Below are 14,077 nucleotides of genomic sequence, written 5' to 3' on the forward strand. Positions count from 1 at the left end.
AAATATCAGAAAGGAGGAAATAAAATGAAAATAGCAGTTTAGAACTCAAATGTAGCAAATACTTTGGGGTAAGAACAGTGGAAAGCCCATGCAATGTTAATATGCTAGTCAGTATAATAGATAATTCACTTATATGGCTCCAAAGTACGGATGTGCAGGTCCTCCTAATGGTGTTCTCGTAAATATCTGTCCATTTATTTAATTTCTACATTTCACTAGGACCCGATAGAAATTCATAACACATTAGGAGAATATTGTTTGACCCTGGAACTTTTCTGATTCAGAAATCAGGTGGAGGACCGACTGGGGCTGCCTGCAGCAGCTACCCGCATCTCATCTCGCCTGGCGGCATGAAGGGGGCTCTTTGGGCTCATCCTTCATTTCCCACTTTTGACTGATGTTTTCATTCTCCTAATTTCTCCTCTGGAACATTGTCATTTCACTTCCTGCTTTACAGTCCTCTCCACTTTGCCTTTGTCTTGTGACCTGATCTACATATGTCTCCCTAAGTGAGAGCACATGCAATTTCAGCACAGTTTTGGTTGTCTCTTAGTAAATTCCAGAGTGAGGAAAATTGTTCGTCAAAGAAGGCTTTCTGTGAAAATCCTAGGTGACGTGACACATCCAGTGTTGAAGAATCCTGTCCTCACTGTGGAAGAGAAGAGAAATCATAGAGTGGGCTCATTAGGTTAGCAGCACAAAGCAGCTAGCCCATAATGGGTTATGTAATGGAGCCATTTAATAAAAAGAGGGACAGAATACTAGTGTAATTAGATGAGAAGGTCAGAGGTATTGTCAATTTAGACAGAGCTGATGTGAGAAAAAGGACTTAAAATTTCCAGGAAAAATATCTCCTGGAGATTGTTAGAACCACAAAAAGGGGTCTGCGTTTCCAGCTTAATAGCCCAAGGTGCGATATGCCATGTGCGGCATGGCTGGGGGAGCGCTCTCCTGGGCATCCCTGACCGGAAGTGCTGGGGGCTTGTCCCACACCTTGTCTGATGCTAGGAAAACATCCATCTGTGGGAGGGACTCACCTGCTCCTTGACTCGTCTTAGTGGGTTGTTTTCCAGGACAATTATGGTCAGTTTCTCCAAAGGAAAATTTATGGTCAATTTCTCCAATTTCTTCACTACTAAAGGGGAAAAAAAAGAAATAATTTCATAAGATTTATCAAATTTTACCTCTAAGACGTATTAGTACTGCCTCACAACTCTTGTTTCCTAGCATGTTTGCACATGTGACATTCAATCCACTTTGTTTGTTTCTCTCTTCCAAACCTGTCTGCATCTAAGGTGAATTAAAGCTGCTTCTTTCTGAAGTGACCCCTGACCTCCACAGGCAACCACCTTTAGCTCTGGTTCTTGTTCTTAGGGTTGTGGCTTGTCTCTCCTGAGAGGCTACAGACAACTGTGTGATGGGTTCTTCTCCTGCCCATGCATGTAGTGTCTTCTCTTCTTCCTCCTCACCTCCTCTGTGCCTGGATGAGCACTTGGCTCCTGGTATGTGCATAGTCAATATTTATGAGTAAAATAATGCATGGGAGACAAGTGGGGTTGGCTTCTTGAGGGCTGGTAAGAAGTATGTGCATGATTGTTCCCTGTGGTGGCCAAAAGAGAACATGTCTTAAAGAACAGGTGGGTACCTCTGTCTTCAGGGATCCAGCGTGTGGCACAGGCAAGGGCTCCATGATATTAGACCATCTGCTCTAGTGATCGACACCATTCTGGTCCCAGGGAAACACTCCTCCACATCTCGTCTTCTGAGGCACTCCAAACACGACATAACCAAGCCTGACCGCATGAAGGAGTATGGGTCTGTTACTGGCAAATCAAAATACAGGACACAGATAAATTTGAATTTCAGATAAACAATGAATACTTTTGGTATAAGTATGTCCCGAGTGCATTGTCATTTATCTATTAGCCCTATGTGGGTCTTGCTACTGTTGCTGGAGATGGACTCAGCTTTGGTGAGATGCCTGGAGAAAGAATAAATTAATGAACTTGTCTATCCTTCTCTTAAATATCCTGGTGATGATGTATTCTCACGTAGTGAATGATCACTTTCCAATAGTTCCAAACGTTCTTGTTCTTGCTTCTCTTTATGTCCCAATAAGTAGCTTTAGGGGTACTTATGAATCAGGGAATTAGCATGGTGTTCTCAACAGTTGCTCATAGTAGTTGAGAAATATTTTGCAACGTTGAACACTTGCAATTATTCCTGATTTTTTATACATCCAGGTTTGATATAACATGCATGAAGAACGACACCGATGCTTCATTTATTCTTAAATATATACATACCCCTTAACCAATGCTTTAAGAAGTGGTTTAAAAAAACAACATAAGTGATCATGATCTATAGGATGCAATTAAAATATTTTGTAGTATTTTCTATTTGAACACAATACGCAAAATTCATCTGTCATTTCTAAATTTAAGAACTGCTTTAGGGGCGCCTGGGTGGGTCAGTCAGTTAAGTGTCTGCCTTCGGCTCAGGTCATGATCCCAGGGTCCTGGGATCAAGTCCCACATCGGGCTCCTTGCTCAGGGGGGAGCCTGCTTCTCCCTCTGCCCCTCCCCCCACTTGTGCTCTCTCTTTCTCTCTCTCTCTCAAATAAATAAATCTTAAAAAAAAGAACTAACATAACATAATAAAATAAAATTAAAAAAAAAAGAACTGCCTTAAAACCGTTACTGATAATTTCACTCCCTATTGCCTGAACAGAGTAAAGGTTTTCTTTGATATTTAAATGTTTTAAAAACTCTACTGTCTCAGTTGGCTTACTATCAATATAGTGCAAACTAAGTGATAGTTTTGAGTATAATGACATTTGAAATGAAAGTAAAAAAGAAATTTTAAGGAATAAATATATAAGATTTAATCAATTACATACATTTAAAATTTATTACTATGCTAAAAAAGCTGACCCATGAGAACACTAAAATAATTAATTATTGTCTAACAATGTTAATTATTATATTTTGCTGACATTCAGCCATACAAAAACCATTGCTTCACATTCTCTTCTTATAGTTTCAAGGTAGAAGGATAAAAACATATTTTATTCCACAGTTTGTTAATCTGGTTTATAATATGTGGATATTTATACATAGGCAAGGGGACTCTCCAGTCTTGGCCTGGGACACAAATCTGGGGGGACTCACCTGCAAGGAGAGGCCAGCAATATTCCTCCTTCCCCCTCGGCATCTGGTAAATGCTAGCTTGACCCAGCAGTGGCCCCTGTTACTTTCTCTCAGTGAGATATGAAGACACATTAGTTTTCTAGGGCTGCTATAACTAAACACCACAAACTGCATGGCTTAAATCACAGAAATCTGTTGCCTCAGTTCTGGATCAAGATGGTGGCAGGTTGGTTCCTTCTGTGGGCTGTGAGGGAGACTATGCTCCATCCTCTCCTAGCTTCTAGGGGTTTCGAGGCAATCTTTGGTGTTCCTTGGCTCTTAGACCCATCACTCTGATCTCTGCCTTCACCTTCCCATGTAACTCTCCCTGTGTGTGTGTGTGTGTGTGTGTATGTTCAAGTTTCCCCCTTTTTTATAAGGACACTGGTCCTATTAGATTAAGGACCACCCTAATGACCCCATCTTAACTAATTATATCTGCAATGATCTTATTTCCAAATAAGGTCACATTCTGAGGTACTGGGGGTTAGGACTTCAACATATGAATTTGGGGGAAGGACACAATTCAACCCATAACAACACCCTGTCTTGCCCAGTGACAGAAACAGGACTTTAAATTCTCCTGGACTTGAGATGGGGGTCAGGTATGGGGTTGAGGTTAGAACATAGTCAGTCATGGATAGAGGCACTTCAATTCACACATACCTGGTAATCAAAAATAACACAAACAAAAACAAAAACAAAACTCTCCAGGCCAAGACTGGAGAGTTCCCTTGCCTATGTATAAATATCCACATGTTATAAACCAGATTTTATTGTTCTGTTTTTATTGTTTGGTGGAGTGGCGTGATGGGGTGAGGGTCTGCCAATAAGTCTGTGCATCCAAATATCCCTGGTATCCAATGGTGGCTCATCCCCACAATGTGGAAAGTTGAGCATTCGCTCTACTTGCCACCCTCAGGCAGAATCTTAATTTTTTTTTCTTTCAGAGAACAAGTTAGAGAAGAGGAAGATTTAAATGGTTTTTCTATACTAGGTTAATTTAAAACTTAATTGCATGTAGCTTAGGTCACATTAACACAAAACATAAAAATAGTACATTCATTAAATGAACCACTGTTTCCCAGATTAGATGGGTGAGATAAAAATTTCCAGATTTTGGAAGGTACCATCACCACCGCTTTTAATTATTCTTTGTTAAATATCAAAAACATACAAAGGATTTTAAAAAAAAGAAGGCCAAAGTTAAAACATTCAATTATTGGGCGTTTAGAAGTTCTGCAAATGGAAAATGCCCAAGACACAGGCGCAGGCAATGACATCTTGGCCCTTGGTGTACTGCTCCTACACTGGGGGCCAATATTACTCTTCCCTAATCCTTCCAGGACCAGATACCAGACAACTTTGGACAACCCTATAGCCCAGAGCCCACTGAACTCATTCCTCATAGCCAATCCTAAACTGGCTTACCTTGCTTACCCTGCCTTGCCTGTTCCTTCCCGTGAAAACCACAATGAAAGCTCCTGCCCAGGTTCTTCTCCCTCCTTCTGAAGCCTGATCAATCCCAGTGCTTCCCCATGTGGCCCTGAGGGGGGCAGCCTGCCCTCTTCTCTTGGGAACTGTGAGTCACAAACTATCCCTTCAATAGCGGTGGCCTCCTGATCTGTCCCCTGGTGATACCTGAGCAAGACCTAGGCTTTGACACAGCACTGCCCTCTGCACTGAATAGAAGACAAGCTTGCTTTAGTGCTCAAGGGAGAAGCTCTCTTGTTCTTTGTTAAAGGAAACATATTTAAGACTTGAGTAGGTGTTCTTTGTTATGATTTCCAGTGGAAAGTTATAGAAAAAGAGCAGGACAGTGTTTCAAGAAGTTTCACCCATCCAGAGGGGAGTGGCTGGAAGAAGGTGGAGCCTTCCACCTTCTGGAATAATGCATGCTTGTCAGAGACCAGAGTCTGAGCTGTAGGGGTTGCCTGGGGGAATTTTCCTAAGTTCTAATTAGAGAGAAGAGAAAATGCAGAGAAGTGTCGGTAATAGGATCTCATTGGTAGAAATCAATGACAGAAATGATCTATCTATACACATAGATATCTGTGTGTCTGTACACAATTATGTGAGTATAAAGAAGAACATGGCAGGACACAAGGTACGTTATGAACATGAGTTAATGTGGAGAGGAGGGCTGATGTGAGGGAGCTAGACGAGGGGGCAGAGAAAAGCCAAAGGAAAAACGGGGTGGGGGGAACGATTGCCCTTAAAATCCCATGTCTACATATTTACACTTAAATATTTATGTTAAATTATATATGTGTATGCATATATATATATAAGTACACTTCTTAAAGTCCTATAATTTTGTGACTCAGCTTTTTAGCAAACTATGTTTTGATATCATTTTTCCGTGACCTCAATCTGTGATTTAAATTTAAAGGCGGGGTGGGGGGGAAGAGGCTTTTGCTTGCCATCTGCTTGTTGAGCTCAGGTGAGCGGATCCCTGGGTTTCCATGTCCTACCTCGGGCAGCGTAGGTGGGTGGGCTTGGCGCATCACTCCCCGCGCACGCTTCTGGTTTGTAACACCAGTACCAGAGAGCTGGTCTCTGCAGACAGAACGAAGCGATCTGTCCCTCTGCTCTTTGCCCGCCGCACACTCACCAGCTCACTGCCCTGCGGTCAGCAGGGCCAGACAAAAGCCAGCTCTTTTCTCACAGTGCGGGGCCTCCTGCCCTGCAAACGTAGCCCCTTCTGCTGGGTGTTACTCAGCTGTGAGTCTAAAAATGGCACAAGGCAGTTTGATGGAAATCATTTCCAGTAAAAGAGGATGTTTCTTCAGCAGTTTTCAAGCTGGCGCTGACTCAAGCATCCTCAAGGGAGCCCATTTAACTGGTCATTAGGGAGCCGGCAAAAAGGCATTGAGGAATTCTGTAACAAGATGCGCATCCTGTGTGGGAGATCTCCCGGGACCTCCTGACCATTGGCTCCCTGTGCCTGCTGCTGAGGTTTTATTGATGCTGCTCAAACGACATTTGCGGCCGCTAATCTGTTATTTGCGCACGGTTTTAAAGATGCTGTTTGTGAGGAACAGCTTTGGGGCGGGGGCAGGGGAGGTGAGACCCGGCACCCAAACTGTAATGAAATGTACAGTGTTGTTTAACACCCCATCACTTCCTCCTTAGAGGCGGAGAGGTGAATTGAGGAGACCCCGAAAGGAGAGATGAAAGTTGAGGCTGAGCTTTTCAGGCAAAATATTTATGCTATCCTAAAGGCAACAAACACCGTTATTTACATATGTAAAGTTTTGAGAATCAGAATAGAAACAAATGGAGAATTTCTTCACATGGACCATACAGTACAAAATATAGTTTACTTGAGGGTCTGTCTACTTTATTTTATTTTTAGTTGATTTCGGGTCCGTCTGCTATGGAAAAATGTGATCCCTACAAGAGAAAGTATGAATGTCACAAACCTTCAAAGATGGCACTTGCAGACTGCCAGATGGAGCTGCCCAGGATGGCAAGGAGACCGATGATCCGAATTCTAATAGAACCTTCGAGATCTGAGGTCATTCAGCACCTATCAGACCCCCCGTGGCAGGTCTGGAAGAGGAGGGGTTAAATTTTAAAAGACAAAGCATGGGTTCATAGAATCTTTAGAGCCGGAACTCTATTCCATTAAGCTTCATTCCTGTTCCCAATCATTCATTTTTTTTTTTCAACACTATTGATGTAGATCTGGAGGGAAGTGTTTTAAATGATTTGAATGGCGAGAATGAGAAAATATATTTAAAAGATGGAAGATATGCTGAAAATGTATTGTTTTTTTAAAGGACCAGAACAAAACCACAGCGCCTTAACTAAGGGACAATGCCACTAACCACAGCTGCTAAGTTCTCAGTGAATGTATGAATGTGTGTTGTCAAGAAATGTGTCTTGGGCATGAACTGAGGGGTCAGAACCTTGTATTTATTCATTTTTTAAGTCTGGAAATCTCTTCCTAGGAAATACGTATTTATAAAGTTGGTAATTTTTTTTTTCCCTAAGAGTCATTTGAAATATTTCTCTTTAAAACAGAACTATTTTTAGGTGAGACCAATTGCCATTGGCAGTAAAAGTGCTGCTGTGTTCATCTTTGGGCCAGTTGTTCCTTTCACACTTTACTCTTTGGACTGTGTTTTGGTTTTAAATGGATGGACCTTTATCCTTAGGATAACTCTTGATATCTCTCCCATGGGAGGTTAAGGTCAGGGCTCCTTGTAGTTAGTGCTTTCTGCACAATGTCCTGCAGCCCCTAGAGATGTGGGGACCTGTGAGAAGATTTGCATGGAGGAAGGAAAGTCTGGTGAATCCACCCTATTCAAAGGCAATCTGGTTCTAGAGACCAAGGCTCCAAGCTGAGATGGTGGCCTCAGTGAGGACCCCCCTTGGAATTCCTCGGAATCCTCTCTCCATGGCTGGGTGCCATGGGTTGAGGGGGCTGGCTGCTTCTCTGGCCGTGATGGTGCTGGGTGTGGCATTTCATGGAAGCATCATTTTATATAGTGATTCCCATGGACAAGGTGGCAAGGTTGGCAGGAGACCGACATGACCAAATGAGGCTGGACTTGGCTTTTGTGGACTAGAGGTTTGTTGTAAACAGCGTAGGGAAGAGCCGGATTCTGCTCTTTTATGCTGGCACTTCTGTGAATCTGGAATAAAACATTGGAAGCTTGTAAGCAGGAACTGTCTGGTTAAAATTTTTAGCTTTCCTAAGGTGTTAACTACGTGGTGTTAAAATACTGGGGAGAGGGGCACCTGGGGGGCTCAGTCTGTTAAGCGTCTGTCTTCGGCTCAGGTCATGATCCCAGGGTCCTGGAATCGAGCCCCACATCGGGCTCCGCTGCTCAGCTGGGAGCCTGCTTCTCCCTCTCCTTCTCCTGCTCCCCCTGCTTGTGCTCTCTCGCTCTCTGTCAAATAAATAAGTAAAATCTTTAAAAATAAATAAACAAAAATTGGGTAGAAAATATGTAAGTTTAGTCTATCATCTGAATACATGATTTTTTGAACTCTCGATTCAAATGTTTTGGGGTAATGGCAGCATAGGGCATGGTCCAGTGTCCCCCTTGATGTCATTCACCCTCTCCTCTTCCCTTCTTCTTCTTGTCCTTCCCCCTCTCCCCTCTTCTTCTTCCCCTTCTCCCTTCCTCCTCCTCCCCTCCTCCTCTCTTCTCTCTCTCTCTCTCAGTCTGTCTCTGTCTCTCTCTTGCTTGCTCACTCTCCTTTTAGGAAGACAGGTCAGGAAATGGGTCTGCTTGAATGACCCTTTAGCCCACTGCAACAGTGGACCCGTGTAATCAACAGATGCTTCTAAAGTGGTCACTGTTGTGGCACACGCTGGTCCAGGCACTGAGGGTCCAGCCGTGGACACCCTAGACAGGTTCTTGCTCTTATGTGATTGGCACTCCAGTGAGGGTCAGGCTTATGAGGTTTGACACATGGACGATGCTTAGGATATTTGTGATATGAGGCAGTGTCAAGGAAATATCACAAACTATCTTTGATTTTTCAAAAAGCCTAAAGATAGTCCACCACTGGCTTTCAAAAAATGTCAAAATCATTGCTTAAGAATTTTATTTTTTGCTTTTGATACAATCAGACTCTGCCTAATTGCTACTTGGTCCTGTTACTTCATCACCGCAGGGTGATCTCTTCCTGACTTGGGCGGATATGGTACAGATTGCTAATTTCCTCAGAATTACATAACTACAATGAAGAGGTCCAGAAGACAGATGTCTACAGTCCAGACTGTGCTCCTAATAAAACGTGTTAAGACCAAGTGCTCTGAATATTTGGCTTTGACATAAAGGACAAAGATCCCCTCTAGGTTGTATTGTAAGCACCTCTATTTCTATCTCAAAGCTAGAGATAGCTGTCCTAGCACCTGATGAGGAAAAATACAAAACCATTGTTTGGAAGAACCAATATTAATATGATATGATATGATATGATATGGTGTAATATAATGCTACTATGCTCACTTTTAAACTACTACTATTAGCACATCACACAAACCACTGACCTTATACTGTGTGGTTCAGAGTGCACTCAAGTCTTGAGGGGCACTTGGATGGCTCAGTCGGTTGAGCATTTGACTCTTGGTTTTGGCTCAGGTTATGATCTCGGGGTTGTGGGATCAAGCCCTTCATAGGGCTGCATGCTCAGTGGGGAGTCTGCTTGAGATTCTCTCCCCCCTCCCTCTGCACCTCCCCCTGCTTGCATGCACTTTCTCTCTAAAATAAAATAAATAAAATCTTAAAAAAAAAGAATGCACTCAAGTCTTTAGTGTTTTTTGAGAAAATGCTCAAAAATCTAAGATTTTTCTTCCTGTTTGTCCATTAATAATGCTCATGCTTTGTAGCTAATGCTGCTCCATGTGATTCGGCAGCAGAGATATCGAGGATGAGATTGCACAGTCTTTAGAGAGAGTAATGGAAGCATCTAAAATAGGAAGAGGACTTCCCAATCCTATAAAAGCCAGGGTGTGAGAGAGATATCAACATGTTGGACCTGGGACTTGCATGGAAGCTGGAGGATTTGGAACCACCTTTGCTTCCTAGATAAGCATCCTCCTTAACTCTCTCTATCTCACTTACTGACCTTGCAGGGCCCTTGTAAACATGGGTAGTATGGTATTGAAAACCACCCCGTGCATAGAAATAATGCAAAAAATGGTGATGACCATCAGTAAAAGTAAAATTATATATAAAAATAGGTAATATGACTCATTGGTTTGGAGCCATGCTTTTTAAGCTATCTGCGTCCACTCAGACCTCATGAATTCTGGCTCGGACATGGGCAAAGGAGCCAGGATGCTGGAGTGCTGATTTATTCCCAAATTCAGATCTTTCCACAAAATCTGTCTTCTGCAGAGGTGGGATTTCTTATGACATTTGTCTAAAACACTGGAATTAACCATAAAAGGAAAATTAGATCTTGAGTCTCACCATGGAAACCAATAAACTGCATGTGTCTCACAAATGCACCCAGGGGTCCCTGGGTGGCTCAGTCAGTTAGGTGTCTGACTCTTGATTTTGGCTCAGGTCATGATTTTGGGGTCGTGAGATTGAGCCCTGTGTCGGGCTCTGCATTGTGTGTGGAGTCTGCTTAAGATTCTCCCTCTCTCCATCTGCCCCCGCCCTCCATGCTCTCTTTCTCTAAAAAGAACAAAAAAATAAAAAAAAAAATAAAAAAACCCAGTGCACCCAGAGGTTCTGTGATGAGCACAGCATTATTCAATACAAGGGATGAAGAAAAATGCCAAAGCACCATGTTAGTCTTACTGACTAGAAAAATAAATCTGGCCACATATGGTATTTGTGGATGTCTGCACTGAGGACCAAACATACTCTCTATACAGAAATTATAGGCCCAACTGTATAAGCACACAATTCCTCCCTCCCTCCCTCCTTCCCTCCCTCCTTCTCTCCCTCCTTCCTTCTGCCCTCCTTCCCTTCCTTCCTTCCTTCCTTCCTTCCTACCTACCTTCCTTCCTTCCTTGTTGTTCTTTTTTTCTATAAATTTCTCTAAAAAGTCCCTCACAAGCATAGGAAGGAAAGTAGATGAGCTTAAATGCCAGTTGCTCAGAGGCATTGACAGCCTGCACTGAGAACCCCAGCTTTCCAGGGCTCTTTGCACCTGGAGGCCCGTGTGAGGTGGAGACTAGGCTTAGCCCTTCTTACCGGGCAAGAGGAGCCACCAGCACAGCCAGCATCACCAGATTACCCAGAGAGAGATGCCACGGTCATCTGGTAGACCCTCCTGCCCATCTCCCCCTGGTACCCAACTGTGGGGCTATGTGACAGTTACATGAGTAAGGTCCTGGCTTCTTTAGAAGAGAGTGGAACAGTAGCAAGTTGCATATGCAGAGTTTAAACTCTCAGCTGTGCATGCAGCTAGGTTCATAGGGCTTTACTTATACCCTATGGTAAGAAATTGAGGTGATAGAGTAGCCAGTACAGACGTCACTCTATAAGATCGGCCTGGCTACCCTCTCACTGTTTATATATTTTGCACGTTCTAGGTTTCTTCTAAATATAAGATTTTGTGCTTTCCGCTAAGTCTTCTAAAATCCCAGGAGATGTGCATTCACTGCAAGTTACTAACTCAGTGACTGAAGGGTTAATTGCTCACAGGATATAGTATAAATGAAAAAAAAAGCTTAAAAGCCTGTATTTTCTCTCCACATCTACACGTGTGATGGGAAATACATTTATTTTGTGGTAAGAAAGGGCAATAGGTCCTTCAAATATTTTCTAATATTTGACTTCCTTTTTGATCCGTAAGTTTTTTGGCAGTATGCTAAATTTCCAAATATTTGGAGCTTTTCTAGATGTCTGGGTGCGATTGCTTTCTAACTTCATCCCATCGTCAGCAGAGAAATATAGTCTCATAAGTTTATTGATCTCTCTTGTACCTGAAAGAATGTTTATTCTGAAGTTTTGTCATTATTACGATGGTCTGATAAGTCAGATTGTTTGACGATGTCATTCAAAACTTCCAGATACTGGTTTTCCTCCTAACCCCCCCCAACACTTTTTTTTTTTTTTGGTCTAGTTCTATCACTTACTGCAAGAGGATTAGTAAATCTTCACCTAGGACTGTGGATTTCTCTCTCTCCCTCAAATTCTGTCAAATTTAACTGATAAATCACAGCCTACAGTCACAAAACACCGATCTAGGAGAGCAGAGAGGAGAATGACCCTGACCTCAGTGGGCTCAAGGATGGACGACAAAGGACCTGGTCATGAGTCAGATTAGGGGAGGTCGAAGCCCCAGACAATGCCAAGTGAAGTCCAAGAACAGAATGGGTATGGTGGCTGAGTTAAAAATCAGAGGGAACCCTTAGGGGGCAACACATAGAGCACCTGGCCGATGCCTTCCCAGCTGGGGACTGGACTGTTAGCAAAGCTGGAGCCTGTGGGAAGATAAAGCTCAGTGTTCAAGCCTCTCCCTCCCCCGGGCCACTGAGAGGGTTGGAGTGCAGGACGTTCTGGAATGTTCTAGCTGCGGTGGGAAGCCAGGCTGAGATAGGAACCGTTTCTGTAAATTGACTTTGATATTTCATCAGAAAAGCCCTGAATCTCCAATCTCTAATAGTTTGTTATGATTTTTTGCCACTCACACCCAAGTTTGTATTTACAATTCTGTATAATTTTTCTTAGAAATTAAATTGTATAAGCTTTACCCACCCCCAGCCCCCCGCAAAGCTTGGGTTCACCCAAACCCTCCGGGCACTACCTACCAGCTATGCAACCTTGGACAAGTTGTTGGGTGCTCTGGCCTAACTTCCCTCAACAGTACAAGGTTGATAATAGTACCCACTTCATAGGCTTTTAGAGAGACTTAATTCAATGAGTCTATTATGTACAAAGACATATACAATAGTGCTAGGTGCACAGTAACATTGAGTCAAGTGTTTGTTAAATAAAAATAAACAAAAGAAACATGGGTATAAGCTTTAAGTAGTCAGACTGGGGTTCTAGTTTTGACCACTGTGCCCTGAGGCTCAGTGTTCTCATCTGGAAAGTAGGGATATGATTTTCAAGCTCTTAAAATTCTGTGCATCTGGTAAATTTCCACGGTTTGACTCACCCCCAAGCTACATCTTGTAGCTCTTGAGTTAGCTACTTCTCCATCTGCCCTGAGTGGAAAGTTTTGGTGCAAGTAAATATCTTGCAAAATCATCACATTTTGCATTTCAAAGCTATATGTGAATTTTTTTTAAAAAAGGTGTCCATATCTGTGTCTTTTTTAACATGAATTTTGGAAGATTGGCTATATTTTGTTCTTTATTATTATTAACTTGGTTTGGCGTTAATTTTTAAAAGTACTTGCCTCAGGGCACCTGGGTGACTCAGTCATTTGAGCATCTGCTTTCAGCTCGGTTCATGGTCTCAGGGTCCAGGGATCGAGCCCTGCATTGGGCTCCTGGCTCAGTGGGGAGTCTGCTTTTTCCTCTCCCTCTGCCTCTGTGCATGCTCTCTTTCTCAAATAAATAAACAAAAATCTTTAAAAAACATTTGCCTTGATTTTAAATGAAATATTAATATATATGTATAGGTAGGTGTATATAATATACAAATATACCAGTATTTCACTTATGAACAAGCTAAATATATACACACATAATTATTCTCTGTGTGTTTGCACATATGTGTATATCTTATGGAATTTTGACTAATTTGGACATCTCTGTGTTGGGACTGGCTTGGGTGTCATATTTTATTTTTCATGGGAGTGAAACATCCAATTTTAAAACAATTTCTGAAGTTGAGAAAATTCTAGTTAATAAAATCATTAATCCTTCTAATGATCATTTGTTCTGTTCCATGTTCTAGTGCCATCTTTACAGTATTCCATTTTTTGAAAATATCACCCTGGGCTTGAGGCGCCATGTGTATGTGGAGAGATTTCAGGTGGGCGATGACACAAGCCACTTGAATGTCAAGTATGTTCTGCATCTCATGCCTGCAACACCTGATCCTTCATACTGCTAATTGTACTTTAATATGTCAACCAAAGGTGCCACTAAACAGACTTTAAGATTATTTTTAATTTATTATAAAGGTGAAGAGCATGAAGGATTTGACAGTCAGGCTTTTAGTTTATTATTGATGACAAATTTGTTTAGTCACAAAGTCTCTTTATAGAGCCAAAGTCAAGAACACTATTGAATAACAGCATATTTCCTATAGAAAATATATATAGTATAGAACAGCAAAATTCTTAGCTGAGTATTATAAGTGCAGCATTTAAAATAATAGAATAAGAGTCTATGAATCAACACACATGACTTGGATTCATGTGGCATTTACATGGGCCTCAGTGCTCTGTTCTGAAAAATCATCTCCTTAAACAGTGTTGCGGTAGGGATGCCAGGGTGGCTCAATCGGTTA

At 42.2% G+C, this 14,077-nt stretch overlaps 1 long non-coding RNA gene across 1 annotated transcript; it reads right to left on the reverse strand.

Annotated features, from left to right (window-relative positions):
* Positions 1-345: 345 nt before the first annotated feature.
* Positions 346-5,782, reverse strand: LOC112820511 (uncharacterized). Its single transcript, XR_003207179.2, has 4 exons — positions 5,663-5,782; positions 1,646-1,823; positions 1,038-1,135; positions 346-649 (listed from the first exon to the last, which is right to left on the reverse strand). It is a non-coding gene; the product is annotated as an uncharacterized lncRNA (long non-coding RNA).
* Between the last annotated feature and the right edge of the window lie 8,295 nt (positions 5,783-14,077).

Source organism: Callorhinus ursinus, unplaced genomic scaffold, assembly GCF_003265705.2.
Source record: "Callorhinus ursinus isolate GAN/ISIS: 27379988/994484 unplaced genomic scaffold, GSC_fseal_2.0 scaffold1, whole genome shotgun sequence".
In the NCBI taxonomy this organism is placed as follows: domain Eukaryota; kingdom Metazoa; phylum Chordata; class Mammalia; order Carnivora; family Otariidae; genus Callorhinus; species Callorhinus ursinus.